Raw genomic sequence first — 21,850 nt, 5'->3', positions numbered from 1 at the left:
GGAGAGGAGCGCTTATCAAAGTTTACATCAAATACATTGAAGTTCCCTCATATAGGTCAATGACGCTTCTCGTGGCCGATCTTATTTTAAAAATGGGGAAATGACACCGCATGTTCCGAATTGATTATCTGGATTATCTGGAACAGTTTTGTAGGTCATTTTTATATTTAGCAAAGTCATCGAGATTTGGTATCATGTTAGAAGGTAAATTTTCATACTTTTCTGCAGTTGTTTAGTAATTTAGGGAACTTTTTCATGTTTATATTATAAAATTTAGTCAACGAAGGTATTAGAGCGTATAAATATTTTTGTTAACATCATCGAGGCTTACACAACTTTGGGAACAAATCAAATTATTTTATTAAATATTTTTGATGTCATATAGTTGAGAAATTGGGGCCGGTTCCGCCGTGGCGGGGTGGCCTAGGGGTTCAAGGCGTTAGCCCGGATTGATAAAGACGCCGGTTCAAATCCGGCCTTCACCACTGATCTTTTGATTGATTTCAGTTTATCGAGGCTCCTTATTTTTTTTTCTTTTTTATACATTCATTTTGAACCTTATATCTTAGCAATAACGTTTTACTGTCATAGACAGTGTGAACGACATTAGGCACAAGATTGCGTTTTGCTTTACTGCTCCATGTATATTCTGTTTTTTTTTATTCCGTATATTAAATGACATTTCATGTGGTACTAAGAAATGTCATGTCTTACACATGAAACGTCATTTTAGTCTACGGAATAAAAAAACAGACTTTAGGTAACACGTGATTCGTTATACATCTTTGGACTTATCTGTTTTGTTTATTTAGGTGTGAAATATAAAAGAGTTACATATATCTTCACCAATTCAATATAGATAATGAACAGTGCGTGATGGAATTTGTGTATAGTACCCTATACAAAATATGTTGAAATTTGAAATACTTGAATTTCAAATGTATTTACAAAAACTAAGCTAATTTTGCGGTTTCACTTACGTATTTTTAGTCACTCGCGCGACATGTTTCGGAGAATCGGAAAACTTAGGTCTCCATTTTCAAGCACTAACAGTGCATGAGTAGCGGTGAAACCGCAAAATTAGCTAAAAGTTAGTATGTCTCACGATAGTTTAAATTCGATGTATTTACAAAAAGTACCTACGTCTTGGCCTCTACTCTCTGTACACCCACAAAAAGCTTGTATTTCAATAGAAAAGTGTGATCTTTTAAGCGATGGATTTTATACTACTCATTGACAATTTGGTAAAAATAATAATAGAACATTTTAAAAGTAAATTACTCTGGCTATGATAGTTGCCAATTCAACATTTTGTCATGTAATTAAAGGGTAGGTATAATTATGTAACTTTTCCCTACTTTATTTTTTTAGCTTTTTGACAATATTTCAGGATGATATTAAGCGTGTATTTTTAATCTTTTGGGTTTGCCTAATGTAAGTCTTAGTTTACAAATATATACAACAAAGATAGAAACATGAGATATTAAAGAAAACAACGTTGTTTCCATACTTTTGGCCTGGGGTGTAGGTAAGGTTCCCAAACACAAGTTGGCTTACAAGCCAACGTTCCCAAAATATATTTACACGCCTCTAGCCTCCTAAGGCCCAGCCATACAAATGAAAAATCCAAAATTTGCCACTGAAATTTAAACTTATAGTGTAGGAAATAGAGATGATTTTGCTTTGTTGGTAAATTGAAAGAAACAAAGCAAAACCGATTCTGTTCCAATTGAATAGGATTAAAATTTCATCGAACTGAAGAGGTACTTACTATAGGTGGGACCTTGGGCCTTAGGAGGATAGGACACTATCAATGTCGTGTAGGTATAAATATAGATGTTTGAGAACTGGACCGTAGGTACTAAAGTTTTCTCAAGATTACCGCATGGTTTGGTTTACTTCATTTAAGTGTACAGAACTACAGAATATAATGACAATACAGAAAAAACGTGGCACGACCATACTAAGATCCCATTTTACACGTATCTACACATTTAAAATCACGCCCAGAGAATACCACGAGTACCTACGTATACGTAACAGTGTTCATTTCATATCTGAAGGTCTAGGTTATCAGCAAGGTCACGTAAACACCTAAACTATCCCGCCACTCGACTTTGATATCTACGCGCTGGGGGATTGGATCGATAGTTGAATAGGTATTGGAAGGAGGAGGTAAGAGATAGGGGTAAGAGCGTTATCGGTAAGCAGTTATCACGCATTAGGGATTGTGTTTACTGTTTACATAACGTTTAGACGAGGAACTGCTAAATATCGCCGTGAATGGCAGAAAGTGATCGTGATGACAAGAGGGGTGTACAGTCGAAGGCAAAAATATCGATCCGGACAAATGGCTCAAAAATATGTGAACACGACTTCGACGTAGTTATTATGCACAAACGTTCAATTCAAACCCACAACGGCCTCCATAGTGGGTTGGAACGTTTTTTCATAACTACGTCCACGTTATTGTCTGAGGTGTAAGAGCGTACACATATTTTTGAAACTTGGGAATGTATATATATTTATGCCATTGACTGTACCTACTTTTAAAGTCAAATATTATACTTACATCTAAATAAATAAATAAATATAGGACATTCTTACACATTGACTAAGTCCCACGGTAAGCTCAAGAAGGCTTGTGTTGTGGGTACTTAGACAACGATATATATAATATACAAATACATAAATACATAGAAAACACCCAAGACTCAGGAACAAATATCTGTGCTCATCACACAAATAAATGCCCTTACCGGGATTCGAACCCAGGACCATCGGCTTCACAGGCAGGGTCACTACCCACTAGGCCAGACCGGTCGTCAAGTACATACCTACGTGTATAACCCGGTAAACAAATACATTACAAGTCTAACACATGTGTAGGATTATTGTAAAACATTAATTAATAAACGAACAGTGTTCTTATTATTCACATAATTTTTGAAAACAATTGCAAACACCTCGTTGATGAGGGCGCCATTTTGTTAAATGTCAATAAAGATCATAAACCTCAGTTACAACATCAAGTATTGTTTTGGTACGAAAACAAAAATTTTCATTACTTTAAGCAAAGATATAACTCCGTAATAGATAGATACAGTCTAAGGAAAAAACGTGCCTCGAAAATCACGAAAATTTGATTCTCGATCAGAGGGCGCCACTAGTTTTGGCCTAGTCTCGTATAGAGGGCGTTGACGGTTTCGTTTGTTATTTATAATTTTAACGCATAACAATGAAAGAACATGGGTCAAAATCATATAAAAATAATTAATGCAAATAAAAAAATCATTTATCCATACATTTTAACGTATTTTTATAAATCTTCATTTCGCTCTATCTAATTATATCCTCATTGCTTTAAGCCAACCCGTTATATGTATTTCTGTAGAATCTTTCCAGAAATCATAATATAAAATAAAGCGCCATTGCCTATTAAAAACCGTCCTCCATTACTACCAGCTTTAAACATCAAAGATTAAAGCTAAAACTTTTAATGAACAGAATGGAGATAAGGGGATGAATGTCTAAGTAATTAAATCCCGCTAGTCTTCCTATAGAATAGACTGCTATAGCTATAGACTCTTAACGTACATAAACGAATTTATAGTAGTAAATAAATACATACATATAATCACGCCTATTTCCCGGAGGGGTAGGCAGAGACCACGGATTTCCACTTGCTACGATCCTGACATACCTCTTTCGCTTCCTTCACTTTCATAACATTCCTCATACACGCTCGCCGGTTTAGGGTGCTCTTGACCTGGCCTTTCTTCAGGATTTCCCCGATCTGATCAGAGAAAGTCCGCCGAGGTCTGCCCCTTCCAACCCTACCTTACTTTACTACCTTTTTAGTAGTAAATAATTGTAATAAACCTAGATTTAAAATCCTGTACTTAACATAATTAAAATGTTTAGTTCTCTCGGCAATGAAAGTCACTTTGAACTGAAAGGAATGCTTTGAAATCAAAGCTAAAGGATTCTTTGAATATAATTCTTTTTTCGTAATTGAATGATTGTAGTTAAAAAAAAATGTCATTTTGTAAAAGATCTTCAAGTAAGAAAAAAAATCCTCAAAATACTGTGTCGACTTTGTTTTGGGTCACAATGTATGCATATACCTAAACCGACTTCCAAAATAGGAAATTCTACTCTATATAAATAAATAAATAAATTTTATAGGACATTCTTACACAGATTGACTAAGTCCCACGGTAAGCCCAAGGAGGCTTGTGTTATGGGTACTCAGACAACGATATATATACCTATAATATATAAATACTTAAATACATAGAAAACACCCATGACTCAGGAACAAATATCTGTGCTCATCACACAAAATAAATGCCCTTACCGGGATTCGAACCCAGGACCATCGGCTTCACAGGCAGGGTAACTATATCATACTTATAACCGTATATTTTTTAATTTTCAAACTTGATTACTGTGCAGTATTGTATTTGTACAGTCCACGTAGATATGTTTACATTTTTCGCCGTATTATAAAGGAGAAAGTCGCAAAAGTGTATACATATTTTTGACGTCGACCGTAACTTTAAGGGCCGATACAGACGGACTGCAACCCGACTGCAATTTGTATGGGAATTGCAAGCCGACGACTGCACGCCAACTGCAGTCCGTCTCTACCGGCCCTTATACATATTTCCCTTATAAAGGGGCCCACTGACTATCAGTCCGCCGGACGATATCGGCCTGTCAGTTGTTCGGAACTGTACATTTTTTGTTCTAACTGACAGACCGATATCGTCCGGCGGACTGATAGTCAGTGGGCCCCTTTATCTATCGAGTATGTCTACAAACTGTCTCCAAATGTCTCCTTTTCCTCCCAATTTCCAGACGGTTACATTTCAGGGGCACTGGAAATGAGAAAATATCAAGCATTCTCGAAACAAAATGAAATTGTACGTGTATTTACTAAGAGCAACCCGCTTCAATATCCAGAAGAGAAAACTTGAAAATAAAATAATGAAATGTAATTTAAAAAAATGCAGTCTAATTTAAGGACGGATAGTTTCCTTCTTGGATTTAAACTTTCGTGAAACATGGCAACAGATATCAGCGATCAGCGCGTTCAACGCACAACGCAATACCACAGAATCCATACTAATATTATAAATGCGAAAGTCTGTCTGTCTGTCTTTCTGTCTGTGTGTTCCCTCTTCACGCTTAAACCGCTGAACTGATTTAGATGAAATTTGGCATAGAGATAGGTTGAGTCCCTGAGAAGGACATAGGATAGTTTTTATCCCGAAAATCATCCCTTAAGAAAGTGAAAAGCGGGGTGGAATTGAGATAATCAACGAAGTGCCTGCTAATTTGTGTGCATAATATGCTCAAATTTAGATTGCTATGAGATATTTTCCAGGCGCTATTCTTACTCTAGCTGCGGTTACTAAGTTCACGCAGACGAAGTCGCGGGCAAAAGCTAGTATATAATAAATAGTACTTGGTACAGAAGGTTCACTCTTCAATTCAATATATGAACTACAATTTTGTGTTAGCCCCCTGTAGTGTATTGGCGTCTCGAGCGCTTACGTCATAGTGACGTTACTGACGTCGATGACAGACCGCGAGCAGAGCAGGTTGTGTCACGTGATGTTTGTGTTGGCGAGCCATTGGAAGTACATTACACCGTATGATTTACTGTGGTAAATACAGAACATTACACCCCCTCTTAAGGCACTGGCATGGCAACCAGCATATACAATACACCCACATATCGCGAACCGAAGCCGTGTTTCCTGCATCTAGTGTGTATAAAACTCAAGTTATACAAATCGCTGAATCTGCTGCTGTCTGTTTAACACCTTAATACCCCTATTCTTCTACCAATTAGAAACACTTAACAACAGTCGCAAACCTAACATTACCGATGATATTGAAGACTGATAGCGGAATTACATACACGGCAATACAAACAAACAATGAACGATTGTTTAGCCGACCAGAGACAACTTAGTGCAGAAGACTGTTAATCTTCATACAAAATCGCGATCTTTCTCTTTGTGGCTGCTACCAGTGCTACCACGCGTCAATATGTGAGGTCCCAGAAAAAACCGGCCAAGTGCGAGTCGGATTCGCGCACGAAGGGTTCCGTACCACTACGCAAAACGGCAAAAAAAATTACGTTTGTTGTATGGGAGCCCCACTTAAATATTTATTTTATTCTGTTTTTAGTATTTGTTGTTATAGCGGCAATAGAAATTGATCTGTGAAAATTTCAACTGTCTAGGTATTGAGATACAGCCTGGTGACAGACAGACGGACAGTGGAGTCTTAGTGATAGGGTCCCGTTTTTACCATTTGGAACCCTAAAAAACAAAATTAATTTTACTCAGCAGAGGCTCTGCTATAGTAGATTGTTAACCAAGGGATGAAAGGCACTCATCCCTGCCGAGGTATTTTGGTGCTCGAACGCAGTAAGAGCGCCAATAGTCCGAGGCTGAAATGATGCCATAAGAGTGAAATTTGCTTGCATCTCTATACAAATAACCTGTCAGAGCGTCCTTGTGGTAAGCGACAATGTGGTACATTTTACTTGAGAACGATACATATGTACATGAGCTTAATATGAAATGAAGACATATTAAATTATTTTAAAACGGGTCACTCACTTATTATTAAGTCGAATAGCTCGACATGTTTTGTGAGTGACCCGTTTTAAAATAATTTAATATGTTTGAGTCTCACGGGAGTGTTATAGTTAAAATTGATATGAAGTCAAGCAATCTTTATTATTTACTCGTCTCTGGCCAATGACGAGCACGTGTAGAGTCATCAAATGGCACGTTCCATAAATTGCCATGCTATTTGTATTGTTGTGTTGGTAACGAACAGTAATTCTTGGAAAATTCTACGAATCATTCCTTTAGGACGGTACAGGTAGGCAAATATTTATTGTATTTTATGTGTATTAATAAAACAATGGATTATTATTTGTTTTATATGCTATTTTATAGCGAAGTTTACGATCGAAAAGCGATATGAATCTTTTGTCAACGCAAATACTCAAGCTAATAAAAAAATACTTGTGCAAACATGTTTTCACCAACCACCAGTATATCATGTATAGTACTATTATTTATTCTGTGTCCATATATATGACCTTATAAGTGAAATGTGAAGCATACATTCTTGAAATAAATTCAAAGCATAAATTCGAGTTCTAGAACTCCACTAAGAATTTTTATTGAAATTTAACCTCTACGGGGGCGAAAATGGGGTTAGAAGTTTTCAACGCCTAGGTAGGCAAAGCGGGCGAAGTTGTGGAAGGGAAGGACTATAACTTATATACAATTTAATTAAACACTGTTTGAGTAATGGAGCCTAGCCAAAATGTTTACATAGGAAATATTCCGAAACTGAAAGATAAACTTTAAAACTAAAGGGCCTGATCGCAAACACGTGTAAAAGCCTTTACAGACTTAGCAACCATTATAAACTCAAACAAAACAAATGTCAAACAAAAAAGGGCCTAGCATAGTTCGTAGTGGCCGACGAACACTTGGGTTTCTATGTGTGAACGGCACGTCTGTACACGCGGCATGCGTCATAGTGTAAGTTGCTTAAAAATAGTACTGAGCGGCCGGCAAACAGCCGTCAATCTGCAGTCGTGGGGAGAGGTAATTCGAGTCGGGGCGGGGCGGTGCGTGGCCGTTCTGTATGATAATTACTTATTCTGTGCTACTGGGTTCGAATCTGGCTAATCTGTGTGTAAGGGCCCACCACTGACTATCAGTCCGCCGGACGATATCGGCCTGTCAGTTAGAACAAAAATTTTACAGTTCCGAACAACTGACAGGCCGATATCGTCCGGCGGACTGATAGTCAGTGGGCCCCTTAAAACTTTTGTTCTAACTGACAGGCCGATATCGTCCGGCGGACTAATAGTCAGTGGGCCCCTTAAAGTTCGAATCGGGCAGTTTGTCACATTTTCAAAATGGCCAATCTTGGGGATTCGCGAAACCTACATTTTTTTTATATGCGTCTCCCAAGGACGCCTTTTTTTCTTTATATATTAAAAAAATGTGGCTTTATATTATTTTTTGTCTGAAATCTGGCAATGGAGGAACGCTTGACGGGTTTCAACACGCTACTAAATTATTAATATAACCTAATTAGACATTAAATTTGCACTTGATCTACTTGTAAGCTATTAAGAACATAAGAGCTGAAATCTCAAAGCAATTAGATGAAAGGCACTTGCATTTATTTAGCAATTGTTCTTATAGCATGAAGGACGAATTATAACAACTACAAAATGCGTCATAATGTCATAAATAAACATTTGCACTTCGTTATTTTCCAGTAATTCAGTTTAATCATAGAGAAATAAGGAAGCATGGAGTGCTCACTCATATCAGTTTTGTTACCAAACCTACCTACTATTACTTTCGTAGTCGACATTCAGCGTCAAGTAGCGGAATTATCAGTATTGCTACTCGACACTAGATGTCACGTGTGTCGCGAGTCGCGACTGACGAAAAATGTATTTTTCAACAATTTATAACTAACTAGCTGTTGCCCGCGACTTCGTACGCGTGGATTTGTATGTTGGTGGTTATATATTTTACATGAGCATAGAACATTATGCAGCAAAAGATATCAGTAGGGACGGTTAATCATTTTTTAATAGTTAACAACGCATGAAATTTGTCTATCACAAAGTACAATACTCCCGTCCCGCACTCAATAAAATGTTTGATCTCCATACAAACTTTCAACCCCCTTTTCACCACCTTAGGGGATGAATTTTCAAAAACCCCTTCTTAGTGGATACTAACGTCATAAAAGCTACCTATTGTGAAAAATTCAGCTCTCTAGGTCCAACGGTTTGGGCTGGGCGTTGATTTAAGTGAGTCAGTCAGTCAGTTAGTCAGGACTTTCACGTTTATATATATAGATATTGCAAGCAGAAAGAGTTCCGGTTAATCCGGTTATTGGAAAATTGTTGAGCATTAGACTTCCCGTTCGCCGCGACATCTAGTGTCGAGTAGCAGTACTGATAATTCCGCTACTTGACGCTAGATCTCGACTACGAAAACAATAGTCGTTTTGGTAACAAAACTGATGTAAGGAAGTGAGCAGTCTATGCTTACTTATTTCTCTATGGTTTAAGTGATAAGGTAGTAATATGTTTATGACGCTGAAGATGTTTATGAATATGCAATAGAAGATGAAGCGAAGCTTGTAGGAAACACATTTACGTCGGAAGGAAAACTAAACTAGTAGCACAATCGGATTAGACCTAACCTCGAAATCTCTAGAACAGTCCTGAAATTTGGTATGTATGTTAATTAAAGGTCTCTTCTTCATGTCCACACTATTTGACATTTGGGGACCTCGAGGAATCGCAGCCATCTTGGAAAATGTGTACCATCCTGGAGAAATTTGCGTTTTACTCTAAATCTACGTCCTCTATGAAAATATAGTGTAAGGCAACATTAAAGCTTATTAAATTCTACACGAAAAAGTCCTTCATATCTTTGCGGAAAAAATACATCTTGATATAGAAAATAATTGCTGAATCCAGATTTAGCGCTTCAGGGGATATTCTCTTAATAGGAATGAAATTAAGAGATTACGTCGTGGTTGGTCCCATCCCATAGTAAAAGTTGCTTAATATAATCCCAAAACCTCCCTGGCAACGAGAATGCACATATATTTGATACCGATAAACTCCTGGAATGAATAACATACATGTGGAAGTTGCGGAGTTTCCAAAAAACTGGAAAACTTCTCGGAGATTCCAGGAAACTTCCGCAAGAAACTTTCATTTTGGAAATGGAAAATTTCGATGCACATATGAGAGGAGTCCGAATTTGTTTCCTTATGGAAATTAGCAATTTTGGAAATTTACCGACGGCACATCAGTAAGATACCGGTAAACATTGACGTACAGACGGGAATAGAACAAAGGTATACACAGCAAGGGCGTATTCGAGCCATCGTTATAATTATAATTACCCGTGAATTCCACGATACATCGTTCTTGTAGGTGTCTGGAATACACGTTATTTTAATAAGACTCTTGGCACGCGGCAGCTTGTAGTAATCCAATCAAAACAGGGAAAGGAAATGCTAAATTTGTTGAGTAAAAGTGAAAACACGAAAACAGTCAGTTGGAACTTGGAAGTCAAAAGGTTACCTACGGTAAAAAACCTACCTACGTGTGATATTCAAATGTTACGGTTGCGAAATTGATAGATTGCCAACTTTTTGAACATCGTCCATTCGTAAATCCGTTCAATATTGCGAGACCGACAGAAGAAGTTCGAAAATCAGACGACGCGGTAATCTCTTCCAGGCCTTCCAGCTGGTGTTTATTTAATAGAAGTGATCGGTAATACGAAGTCATTTCACAAGCTTTTATTTATATGTCTTGCAACTCAAATTATACCCATTTCCAATTATTCGATTGAGATGAAACTTCACATAGGTACATATGTAAATTGGGTGACAATGCAATATTATCGAGCTGATCTAATGTTGGACACAGGAGGTGGTCATAAGGAATTTTGCGATAAAATAACGCAAACTTATTGTGTTTTGCCTCGATGAGTATTAGCAAAGATAGATATAACTCCGTAATAGATGGATACAGTCTAAGGAAAAAACGTGCCTCGAAAATCACGAAAATTTGATTCTCGATCAGATGGCGCCACTAGCTTTGGCCTACTCTCGTATAGAGGGCGTTGCCGGTTTCGTTTGTTATTTATAATTTTAACGCATATCCGTTAAAGAACATGGGTCAAAATCATATAAAAAATAATTAATGCAAATAAAAAATTCATTTATCCATATTTAAATACATTTTAACGTATTTTTCTAAATCTTCATTTTTAGTTTTAAAGTATGTCGATAGATGGCAGTGAATTTACAGTGGTTACGAAATTTACTATGACAATATTGCTCTATCTTATTATATCCTCTTTAATATTAGTTGCCTATTAAAAGAAAAATACAGTTGGCGAAATATAGTTAGTAAGTTTGTATCAAAAATGACATTTTTGACAGAAAACTTATTTTTATTAAGCTCGATAGAAAGAGAGGAATGCTTTCGTATCATTTTCACGTAAATAAGTTCAATAACCGCGTCCATCCTAAGCCCTCAGCCTCGAATGTAATTAACTATTTAAATCACCGCAGCTGCAATAACAGTCAGCAAGATACGATCCGGAATTCCGGATCCCTCAGAGATTAAGTTCACTCCGGTTGATTGATAGTGAAGTAACGTCCACTTATGGATCGATACCTGCAACGGCTGCAACCTACATGTGTGACCTGAGCAGCGGCTATCTACACTTTAGAGCAATTAAAAAGGTGTTACTTTGTGTAGATTTCCTTTTTAAAATATCCGCTGTCGTGGCTTTTGAGTGGTTCGTTCGTTTCGTGCTTGCTGTCGTGGAAAATTCTACAGATGTTCACGGACTTTGATTTTTGCTTTTGTCTGTCAAATGGCAAGTGGACAACGCAAGCTATAAACGTTTGCAAATCCAGCAGCGTCAGGAGCACGCTGCCAGTTAGTTATTTTTATGTAATTCAAATTCGACCTCTTATAGACAAGAAAAGCCGACAAGTTCATGCAATAATATTTTTTAAATTAAACAAGTTGCATTATCGTTAGAAAATAAAATAACATTTGCTAAAGTTAGTAGTAGTAGCATGCATCAGCACATGAATACACGTAACAATAAAGCCAAATATAAATACCACCTTCAAACATTCTTCAAAATTTCAGACACCTTTAACAGACATAAGAAGATGCGAATCGCCGATGCGTAAATAGTACTTTATGCAACAGGTACATAACAAGGTTTCTTTAAATTCAAGGGCTGAATTTACAAAACGAGAAGTTTTTTCATAACGTCCTCTCCAAGTCTCCACAAATCTCATAATACAATACAATACAATACAAATCTTCTTTATTGCTCACCAATATAAAAAGGACATGACATACAAATTAAGCACTTAAACTATGGTAGACAACAGGCGGATCGATCTCTTCCAGACAACCTTAGGGTAGTGGAGACAAGGCAAAAAAAAACAAGTAATGTAAGTAGGTGATAATAGTTTGTTTTTCCAGCCCAATTTGGCCGACGTAAGCACCAAACACGAAAAATTCAAAGAAAAAAAAAACATCCAACGTCTACTAAAACGGTACGGTGTTGTTTGAAGATCGTGAGAGAATTTATGTTGTTGGCTAAAAATACATTTGTAGACAGGGTGTTCAAAGCAAATTCTAAATGGAGCATATTCCACGGGCTGTTCTGAACAATTTATATGGACACAGGACACCAATGGATACTGCTAAAATCATCATTTTGTTTACAAAAAGGAGCCTCAGAGCGGCAGTCTGAATAGGAAGAAAAACAATCGTATATTAAAAAGTTTTTCATCTCCAAAACCGGCTTCGTCTCATGGTTGATATGGTTTCTATGAGCAAAAGCCTCCTATAAACATATAGTAGGTACACGTACAGGGTAAAGGTTATTATATGTATTTTCGAAATTAAACTATCGTGAGACATATTTCAAAATATTTAGATCTATACGGTTTCACTCACTATTATTTTTAGTCGGTTTTTATATGTATTTTATTGTAAATTACATTATCTTAATGTTTTATGCATATTCAGTGCAAAACTTACGCCTTGTGGTACTAAATGAAAAGCCTTGGTACGATACGCCTCAATAGCATATGCACGAAGCTCTGCTGGCCACTGATTCACTGTTATTAATCAATCCGCAACACTCACGAAACTAAAACCCCCCGCGTCTCGCTCGCACTTCGCGTTCGAAAATTATTTGAATTTAAAATCGGAAATCTGCCGCTGAAGGCGCTGAATAAACTGTATTTTGATATTTTTGATGTTCCGTCTGCTTTATTCGGAGAAAACATCCTGTATACACGGTTTGGTGTTGTATTTAGATAAGATGTTGCAGAAAAGCTTGCGTCACGTTTGTCGCATACACCTGCTGCATTTATAGCCGGTCAGTGTTGCCAACTCGGGATAAAAATGCTAAGAGGCAAAACATTGCTATGTAAAAATTTTTTAGGTGTTTCTATGTATGGAAAAGTATATAAAGTGGAAAATTTGGGTTGCCCACTGGATTCAAAAGTTGCTACATTTTAGCATCTAAGTTGCTATATTGCCAACACTAGTTATTGTCTGTCTACTCGTTAAAGCGTACCACAAAGGTCAGATGCGCCTAGCGCACAGCAGTGAATTGGGTTGCCATTTTAGCTATGTTGTAAGGCTAGACTTGATCCGGTGCCAATTTTAGCAGTTTTTACTGCAGACTCTTCAAAAGAGCCGTTATAGCAATAGCACGGTATGAACTCAAATACGGTCTTTTTTTTTTTGTCCCACTGCTGGGCAAAGGCCTCCCCTGTCTTCCGCCACGACACGACACGACACGACACGACACGACTGGCGGGAGCATGCACAAAGCCGTGACGAGTGGCGGAAGACAGGGGTCGTATTAAATATCTAAAAATATAAAAGAAGAAACTGACTATTATTTACAACGACGGGACTTAATCGCGTAAAATAAGTATTAAACCCACCTCCGACGTTTCGAGGACGGCGTTGTCCCCGTGGTCTCGGAGAAGACTGGCTAAAGTTGATATCAACATCTTCTAGGCGCGCGAGTTTTTCGAACTACCCCGTCCGGTGAACAAGTCTGCTGTTGCTGAGCATTTACTAGAGTCAGGGCATAACCACTCGATTGAGCTTCACAACCCTAGAATACTTTCTACAGATCGTGGGTTTTAAAGTAGAAAAATCCGTGAAGCCATTGAAATCCAGAAACATAGAAATTTCAATCGAGACGAAGGTTTTAAGATCTCATCCACATGGAACCCAGTCATTAGTAAGTGTAAGCGAAACCAAATATCGAAAGTTGAAAAATCGAATATTGTGAGTGTTGTGTGTCGACCCGGTAACATCCCTAGTGCGCAAAACGTTCAAGTTAATAAACAAGACCAAGTGCGGGTAGTTCGAAAAACTCGCGCGCCTAGAAGATGTTGATGTCAACTTTAGCCAGTCTTCTCCGAGACCACGGGGACAACGCCGTCCTCGAAACGTCGGAGGTGGGTTTAATACTTATTTTACGCGATTAAGTCCCGTCGTTGTAAATAATAATGAGTAAAAATCGTGAAAGTTTAAATCAGTGTTAAGAAACTGACTGACTGACATGTCAACATTGTCAACACACAGCCCAAACCGCTGGTTCTAGAGATTCCAAATTCTCATGAACCGTGATAGCTAGACAGCTGACATTTTCACAGATGATGTATTTCTGTTGCCGCTATAACAACAAATACTAAAGACAGTACAAAATAAATATTTAAGTGGGGCTCCCATACAACAAACGTGTGATTTATTGCAGTTTTTTGCGTTATGGTACGGAACCCTGGTTGGCCTAAAGCAAAGGGGGTGCAAAAAAAACTTAGAATTTTTTTAGTAGGTACAATAACATGCATGTCGGCTCTGTTTGACCGCGATCATCGCGGTCAACCTAACACACTCCTCGCTTCGCTCGTCGTCGCACCTATCTTGTCTCTGTTACTTAAATTTACTGTTCCAAATGATTGATTTTAATTTGTCAAGTATAGTGGTTTCAACTTGCGGGTCAAATATCTCGGCCATTTTTGATTTTAGAGAAAAGTTTTTCCTACAAAACATACTTATTTTAGCGTATTCTCTACGATAACACAATAAAAAATAGGTGTCATAATAACATCACTCCGATGAAAGTGTTGGCACCCCCTTTGCTTTAGTCCAACCGGAACCCTTCGTGCGCGAGTCCGACTCGCACTTGACCAGTTTTTTCATCACGTGGATAAAACCAACCATAATACTCCTACTGGAAACATTTTAATACGATTTTATTTCTATTTTGTAGTATGATCTGTCAGAGTGGAGAACGGAGAATATATGGAGAATTTTAAGAACGATTAAAAAATTTTTTGTTAATAAAACAACATATATAGGCACCAGTTAATACACGACCACATTGTATCGTGACTCGTGAGCACACTTCATCATAACGAACTTTTTGTCACACGTTACACAACAGAGTGGAAGTAAAATTGAAAGTGGCATCAATAATAACTTTCACCGGCTCGATATTATGTAGTATTATAAACAAACTATCACTTTATAGTACGGGTATAAAATAACGCATCACACGTTTTACTGGTTAGACGTAAAAGATTGCGTTGAAAAACTCATTTATTTTGAGATATAATAAAGTGATATATTATATATTTCCTCGTCTAGTATCCACAACACAAGCCAGATTGAATGTACTGTGAGGCTAGGTCGAATTGTGTAAGATTGTCCCAAAAAAAAAAAAAAAAAAAATAAAAAAAAAACATTTAATTCGGACGATAGTACAATCCATATTTTGTTAGTTACAATTATACTTAAATTACTATGTTAGTACCTAAACTAAGATGTTGGGAGGTCCAGTGCCTAATAAGTGCACTGTCCCATCTCCCTGCCACGACGGTCAGGAGACTGTGGCGGCTGTCGCGCACCCTTCGGAGCGTCGCGGCGCAGCGCTTGCGCAGCGTCGCGTGGAAACCATCCACATGCGCGTCGGCGAACATGCCCGACGCGCTGCAGAATCGCGGCAGCCGCAACAGTACCCTGAACGCGTCGTTGTACTGTACACGCATGGCATTCATAGAACGCTGCGTGTACCTCGTCCAGAGGCTGCAGGCGTACAGCGAAGTACAGTACGCTCGAAAAAGTGTTATTTTAACTAAATGTTTATATATTTATTTAATACCGATGCACAGCGAGGTCGGATCCCATTTTAGTTAATTCCATGTATACAAGGTAATTTTTTTAGCATACCTATTTAATGGGGACTACAATTAGTACCGCCGGTCCTAACCTACACCACATCCCGTCCATGCTTAGCGTCCTTAATTAACATTAAGTCTAATAAGTTTTTAGCAAAAATTACATTTTTGGTACAAGCCTTTTATCGCTGACTGTACTTTTCTTTCCACAGGCAACTAATGTGACGTTTTCAACTAAAAGGTACCACATTGTCGCTTGTTGATAAGGTTGATTTCTAATTGAAGCTATATGGAAATAGCGCCTTACTGACAAGCGATAATAAGTACCCTTTTGGTTGAAAGTGGCACAAATACTCATAGACAATTCTAAAAACCCCAAACACAATTAGGTTTCGTTGCTTTATCACAGAGTTCCTAAGGCCACCTCCTGTCTCCATCATCAGCTCAGCTCGATGGTACCATAATATTGCATTGTCACCCGACTTACATGTGTATGCAAATTTTCAGCTTCATTGGAAGTCGGGAAGTGGGTCAAATTTAACTTGCAAGGTACATTGCAAGTTAATAAAAAGCTTGTAAAATACATGATAATGTTTAGTTACTTTAGTTCTGACAGAAAACATAAAAAGTAATACTATATTCATAGTTTAAAAGGAAATTTGACACTGATAGCGTCCGCCATAACCCATAACATCACTACGACTACTCATGACGACTAAACGTTTTCGGTATCCAAAGGTTAATGGTATAAATATAAAACATTGTAAGGTCTCTTCCGATACGAAATCACACAAATGTTTAGTTAGTCGGAGCTCGCCAAAATAAAACCAGTCGCGATTAGATTTCAGACCGGTATAAGTACCGGTTATAACACAAATTAATATATGCCATGCAAGTTTCGAATAATTACTTATTGCTATTCCATATTTTTTTAAATTATCTAGAGTTACGTGGACGTATAACGAATAACGTATGCAGTTGCCATAAGGGGCTACCTGAGATTTTCACCGATTTTTGACAAGTTTTGAATCGTATCTCCTACTTTTGCACTACATATAGAATTATAAGACAAGCGGCTATCGGTTCTTCAATCTTTTATCTCCATTTTTCTCTACCGGATTGTGAAAAAAATTAATACTTATTTATTTATGATTGTTTTAAACATTGTCTAAAAAAACACTTTTTTCGTATCTCGATTGCTGTGAAAGATCTTACTTATACGAAATCTACATATTTGGGTTCGTCTTAGACGTCTCTAAAAATTTGTCTAAGGTTTTAATTTTAAACTAATTAACACAAAAGTTATGGCCAGAAAACCAGTTTTTTGGCCTAAAATTGTTCAACTTTGATGCCAAATATTTCGAAAACAATGAACTTTGAAGTAAATATGGGATACTATATTGCTAAAATCCGTTGCTGTTAATATGATAAGCTAGAAAAAACATTAGAAAACGAAGGGATTCAAATCGAAGGTCATTGGGGCATGGGATCCCCTTAAGGATGGCTATTGTTTTTTACTTTTTTTATAAAAACGTATGCAGTGTATTGTAGCCATTTATAGCATTACTCATAAACTAGGAAGATATTTGTCTGTATAAAATTAAAACACCGACGACGCGTGTATTATAACTATATTAATTAACTTAAAAGTTAAGTAATAAAGAAATTAATGCTTGTGTTACATACCATTATGAGGAAAAGCTGATTTGTCTATCTCCCTTCCGCACCTGCAACAGACAGATAACAATGTTCATTCAAGGAAGTCGGAACAAATATCGATGAACTAAATTTCACAACAACAAAGGTAATTAAATAGTAGGTAACTGTTATGTGCAAAGACAAGTGTAAAGTAGTGTATACCAAGGAACGATGGTAATATGTATAATAATGCGTAGTCATACTCCTGGGGCCCATTTCTCGAACGATATTAGACTAATATTATTAGGCCACGAACTGTCAAATCGTATGGGTTGCCATTGCCAATGCCATGACATCATCATCATCATAACTTAAGAGATTTGCTCTTGTCGGTGGAGTAATTGCCAATCCTTCCTTTCCTGAGCCAGTCTTTTGATTTGCTCGTACGATGCATTCTCTTTCACTTGGCTCAGAGAAGGGATTTTAGGATTTCCACTGCCTTTCGTCTTTTCAATTTTGCCTTCCAGAATGTTTAGGAAATAGTTGTCGTTTCGTATCAGGTGTCCTAACATCTTGCCTCTCCTATTCCTTATGGTATTTAATAAGCTTCGCCTTTCTCCTACCATATTCAAAACCTCTTCATTCGTCTTTCTTTCAGTCCAACTAATCCTTTCCATCCTCCGCCAACACCACATTTCAAAAGCTTCCAACCTTTTTCTGTCTTTTTGTCTCAGTGTCCACGTCTCACTCGCATACAGCACAATGCTCCAGATAAACACTTTTATCAATCGTTTCTTGGCTTTTTTTATTTGAAGGATGCCATGACTGACTAATAATATTAGACTAATATCGTTCTTGAAATGGGCCCCAGATTACAGCTATAATGCCTGTTCCTCGGTCGCCGGCCGCCTATTCCGTCATGCCGCGCTCAACATCCCGAGGAGAGCGCTCGTCAGCGCCAACGTCCCTTCGGCTTTGGAGCCCCAGATCGCAAGGAATGACGGCAAGCGCCCCGAGGTATGTCGTTGATCTCTGGCGGATGGGCCGTGCGCTGGTGTAGGACTCCACCTCTGCCCTATGGTGGCTATGGTATGCTGCTATGGACAATGGACTATAGCGTGTCCGCGATGGCCCGTGGCTATTTCATTTTCATTTATTCATAAACAATAATACATTTCATTTACAATTCCTATTATCGTGTACTTAACAATTGTTGGCCATATACATAGTTGTTTACGACTGGTCAAAAACGTCCAAGGTTATTTAGTACACGTACATCGTCCTAAGTCGAGACTCGAGGAAGTGCAATAAAAACTTGTTTTTTACGACCCTCTTTAGCTTAATTTGTTTGTAGCTTTAGGCGTTTTTCAGGTCGGTAAGTCAATTACTTTATTTTGATTGCAGCTCGTTATTATCAAAAATAACAAATAAAAATAAGGAATACTTACTACGACATAATTAAAATAAATCAATAAATAAAATAATTTACGACAATCCTCCACAAACCGACCCATTTCTACAATATTTGATAAGGCTTAAAAATTGCCGTGAAAATTCACTTCCTGTACGTATTTTTATAATTTTAGGCTATTTAGTATTTACTATACATGATATCATCATCAACATGATGAATTCTAAATAGCCTAGAATTTAAATGCAATGTCTTAAAATATCACCAAAACGGTAGTAGTACAGTCAGCTGCAGAGGTAACTGACCCCCCCCCCTGCATAGTAATTTGTGTGCATGAGGGGTGGACTATCTCTGCAAATTCCTACTTTTTCTAAGCAACCAATAACTACACTATAGAATTTATACAGTATGGGTGTGGTGTAGTAAACCTAGAAAGAATAAATCTTGTACGTTAAGTAGAATGAAAGAGTGCTCTTAGCATTGGAGAGCTGTTTGCTTATGCATTACGTGGGTGCATACATTCCCAGACGAGTTTCATTGCATTTCTAACAGGTTCTCTATGAAAACTATGAATAGATGAAGTTTTCTTGAAATACGAAAATTTTCTTCTCACGTCAAGAGTATAAAGTAGTAACAACGTATAATCAGCATCAAAAGTAACATGTAAGACTATGCGTCAACAACTCGTCTATCGTACAAAATATCCATAAAATCGAATATTTAATATTCAAGATTATTTTAGACAAGCAAATTTAAAAAAAAAGGAAAAATCTTTAAATGCAGTTTTGTTTATTTTCAAAAATAAACGAATGTTTTCTTTAAGCAAAATGAGCTAATTTAAGGTTTTGATGTACTTTCCGTCCGGGGCCTATTCGTTCTTTCTACATCCACACTGTACCTATATAAGCTCCCTATTATGAGAATTTTTAGAGCACAATAATTATTTAAGGCAGTTAGAATGATAATTTAAGTTGCATAAATTATGTATATATTTTGACATCTTATTATTAAATTATTTTCCCAATGACTTTTAAATAAATTATACACGACATCCATTTTGTAATTTGACTTTTTATATAAAAAATTTAACTTATCGATATTACTAGACTTATATTGACCGGGATATAGACCGTGATTACCTTTTGTATTATTATCCCGGTCAATATAAGTCTAGTGAAACTAACCGTGAATCATTCAAAACTCTAATTATCGATATTAGTTTTATTTATTCATGGACATTTTATTATTTAATATTCAAATTGTTACCAACTTATTATTAGTTTTTTAACAGGAAAAATTACCCACTGTTTTCATTTCTTTCGTAATATTTTCTATATTGTACTTTATTTTATGTTAAAATTATTAAATTATCAATTATTTGCATGTCGTGTCCTCGACTGAATACTGATACATGTAAACCTTTTCTGTTGTCATCTTATACACGTATTCTGGCAAATAAAGAAATTCTATTCTATTCTATTCAGAAACCGCTATATTTCCCATTTTTCTTGTTACCATGTGCAATAATAGAAAATAAACCAATACACGTGGAGCTTATAAGTAGTCTGACCCCTTACACGAGAGCACTAGAAGCTAGGAGTATAAATAGATGATCTGGTTCAACGCGGTTCGTTGCCATATAAAACTATACAAGGATATGTTGGTGAGTTCTATTCTATTGCTATTCATAACAGCAGATCTTCGATGATCACAAGTAGATTATGCTGAGTGATTAATAGAATAGAATAGAATAGTTTTTATTCGTAAACACACAGACAATAGACATATAAAAGAACATAGTGAAAATAAAGTGTCACGAAATGGCCCCATCTCAGCATGCTGCTGGCGACTTCCAGCGCTGATCTTCCGATGAGACCATCAGGTGAGAACCACGGAAGGTTAACAGACAAAAATAAAGCAACATAATAGACATAAAATATGGCGAAAATATTGATAGTGAAGCCTCTTAGAGCATAAAATAACTGGAGTACATGTCGTATTCGCGTACATAGTGTCTGCCGAATTTTGCGGGGAGGTGGACAGATAACACATGCAAAAAAGATATGTCGAAACACGATGAGACACACGACAAATGCACATTTGTGGTATTTTCTATAAAAAGGGACCTTATTGTCGATGGCGCTTACGCCATTATTAACGATACTCCGATATAAATAAAATGCCGCGCGGCGCTGTGCGGCGTAAGCGCCATTGACAATAAGGTCCCTTTTCATAGAAAATGCCCCATTTAAATAAAGCCACATCCGGAATCCGGAATAGCATAAATGTCATGTCACGCGTGAGCTAATCCATTATGAAGATATCAAATAGACTAAGTTGATGTCACACTTACACGTTATTAGTTCGCTTTTAATTAATTACTCTATTACGAGGTTGAGTTATTATTACTACAGAGAAGCCATGCCAAACAATGAAATTGTCGCAATCGCAACCTGTACCACGCGACCAAAACGTCGTAAGCGCCGTAAAATTCGTGGCGCTTACGCGTTTAGGTTTGTTGCCAAAACAACAACAACTCATGGCGCAAAATACTGGTTCTCTGTGCCGGTTATATACGTAGTAATAATATTTTAATGATTGCGACTTAGGCGTTTAGAACTTGTTAATTCGTCATGCGAGTTAGTCATTTCTTGTTACCTAAAGGTTGTCTGGAAGCTATCGCTTTTTAGCGATGAAGGCAGTCTGTTGTTACCTAACTATATGTGGTATTTTCTGTAAGAAGGGACCTTATTGTCGATGGCGCTTACGCGATTGTTAACGATGCTCCGATATAAATAAAACGCCGCGCGGCACTGTGCGGCGTAAGCGCCATCGGCAATAAGGTCCCTTTTCATAGAAAATGCCCCATATTTTTTGTTATTTAGGCACATTTTACTTATTGGGACAATAAAAATACTTTCAATTACTGCAAAACGGGTTTTTTATACGCAACGGCTA

At 37.2% G+C, this 21,850-nt stretch overlaps 1 protein-coding gene across 1 annotated transcript in view; it reads right to left on the bottom strand.

Moving 5' to 3' along the window:
* The window catches only part of LOC134745610 (E3 ubiquitin-protein ligase RNF144A), a 207,557-nt gene that overhangs the window by 175,167 nt on the left and 10,540 nt on the right, over positions 1–21,850 (bottom strand). Inside the window, exon 2 of the mRNA XM_063679700.1 lies at positions 17,530–17,570. The gene's annotated coding sequence lies outside the window, so the exon portion shown is untranslated. The remainder of the gene's footprint in view (positions 1–17,529; positions 17,571–21,850) is intronic.

The sequence above is a fragment of the Cydia strobilella genome, chromosome 11, assembly GCF_947568885.1.
Source record: "Cydia strobilella chromosome 11, ilCydStro3.1, whole genome shotgun sequence".
Lineage (NCBI taxonomy): Eukaryota > Metazoa > Arthropoda > Insecta > Lepidoptera > Tortricidae > Cydia > Cydia strobilella.
This window is presented reverse-complemented; position numbering and strand designations above follow the sequence as displayed.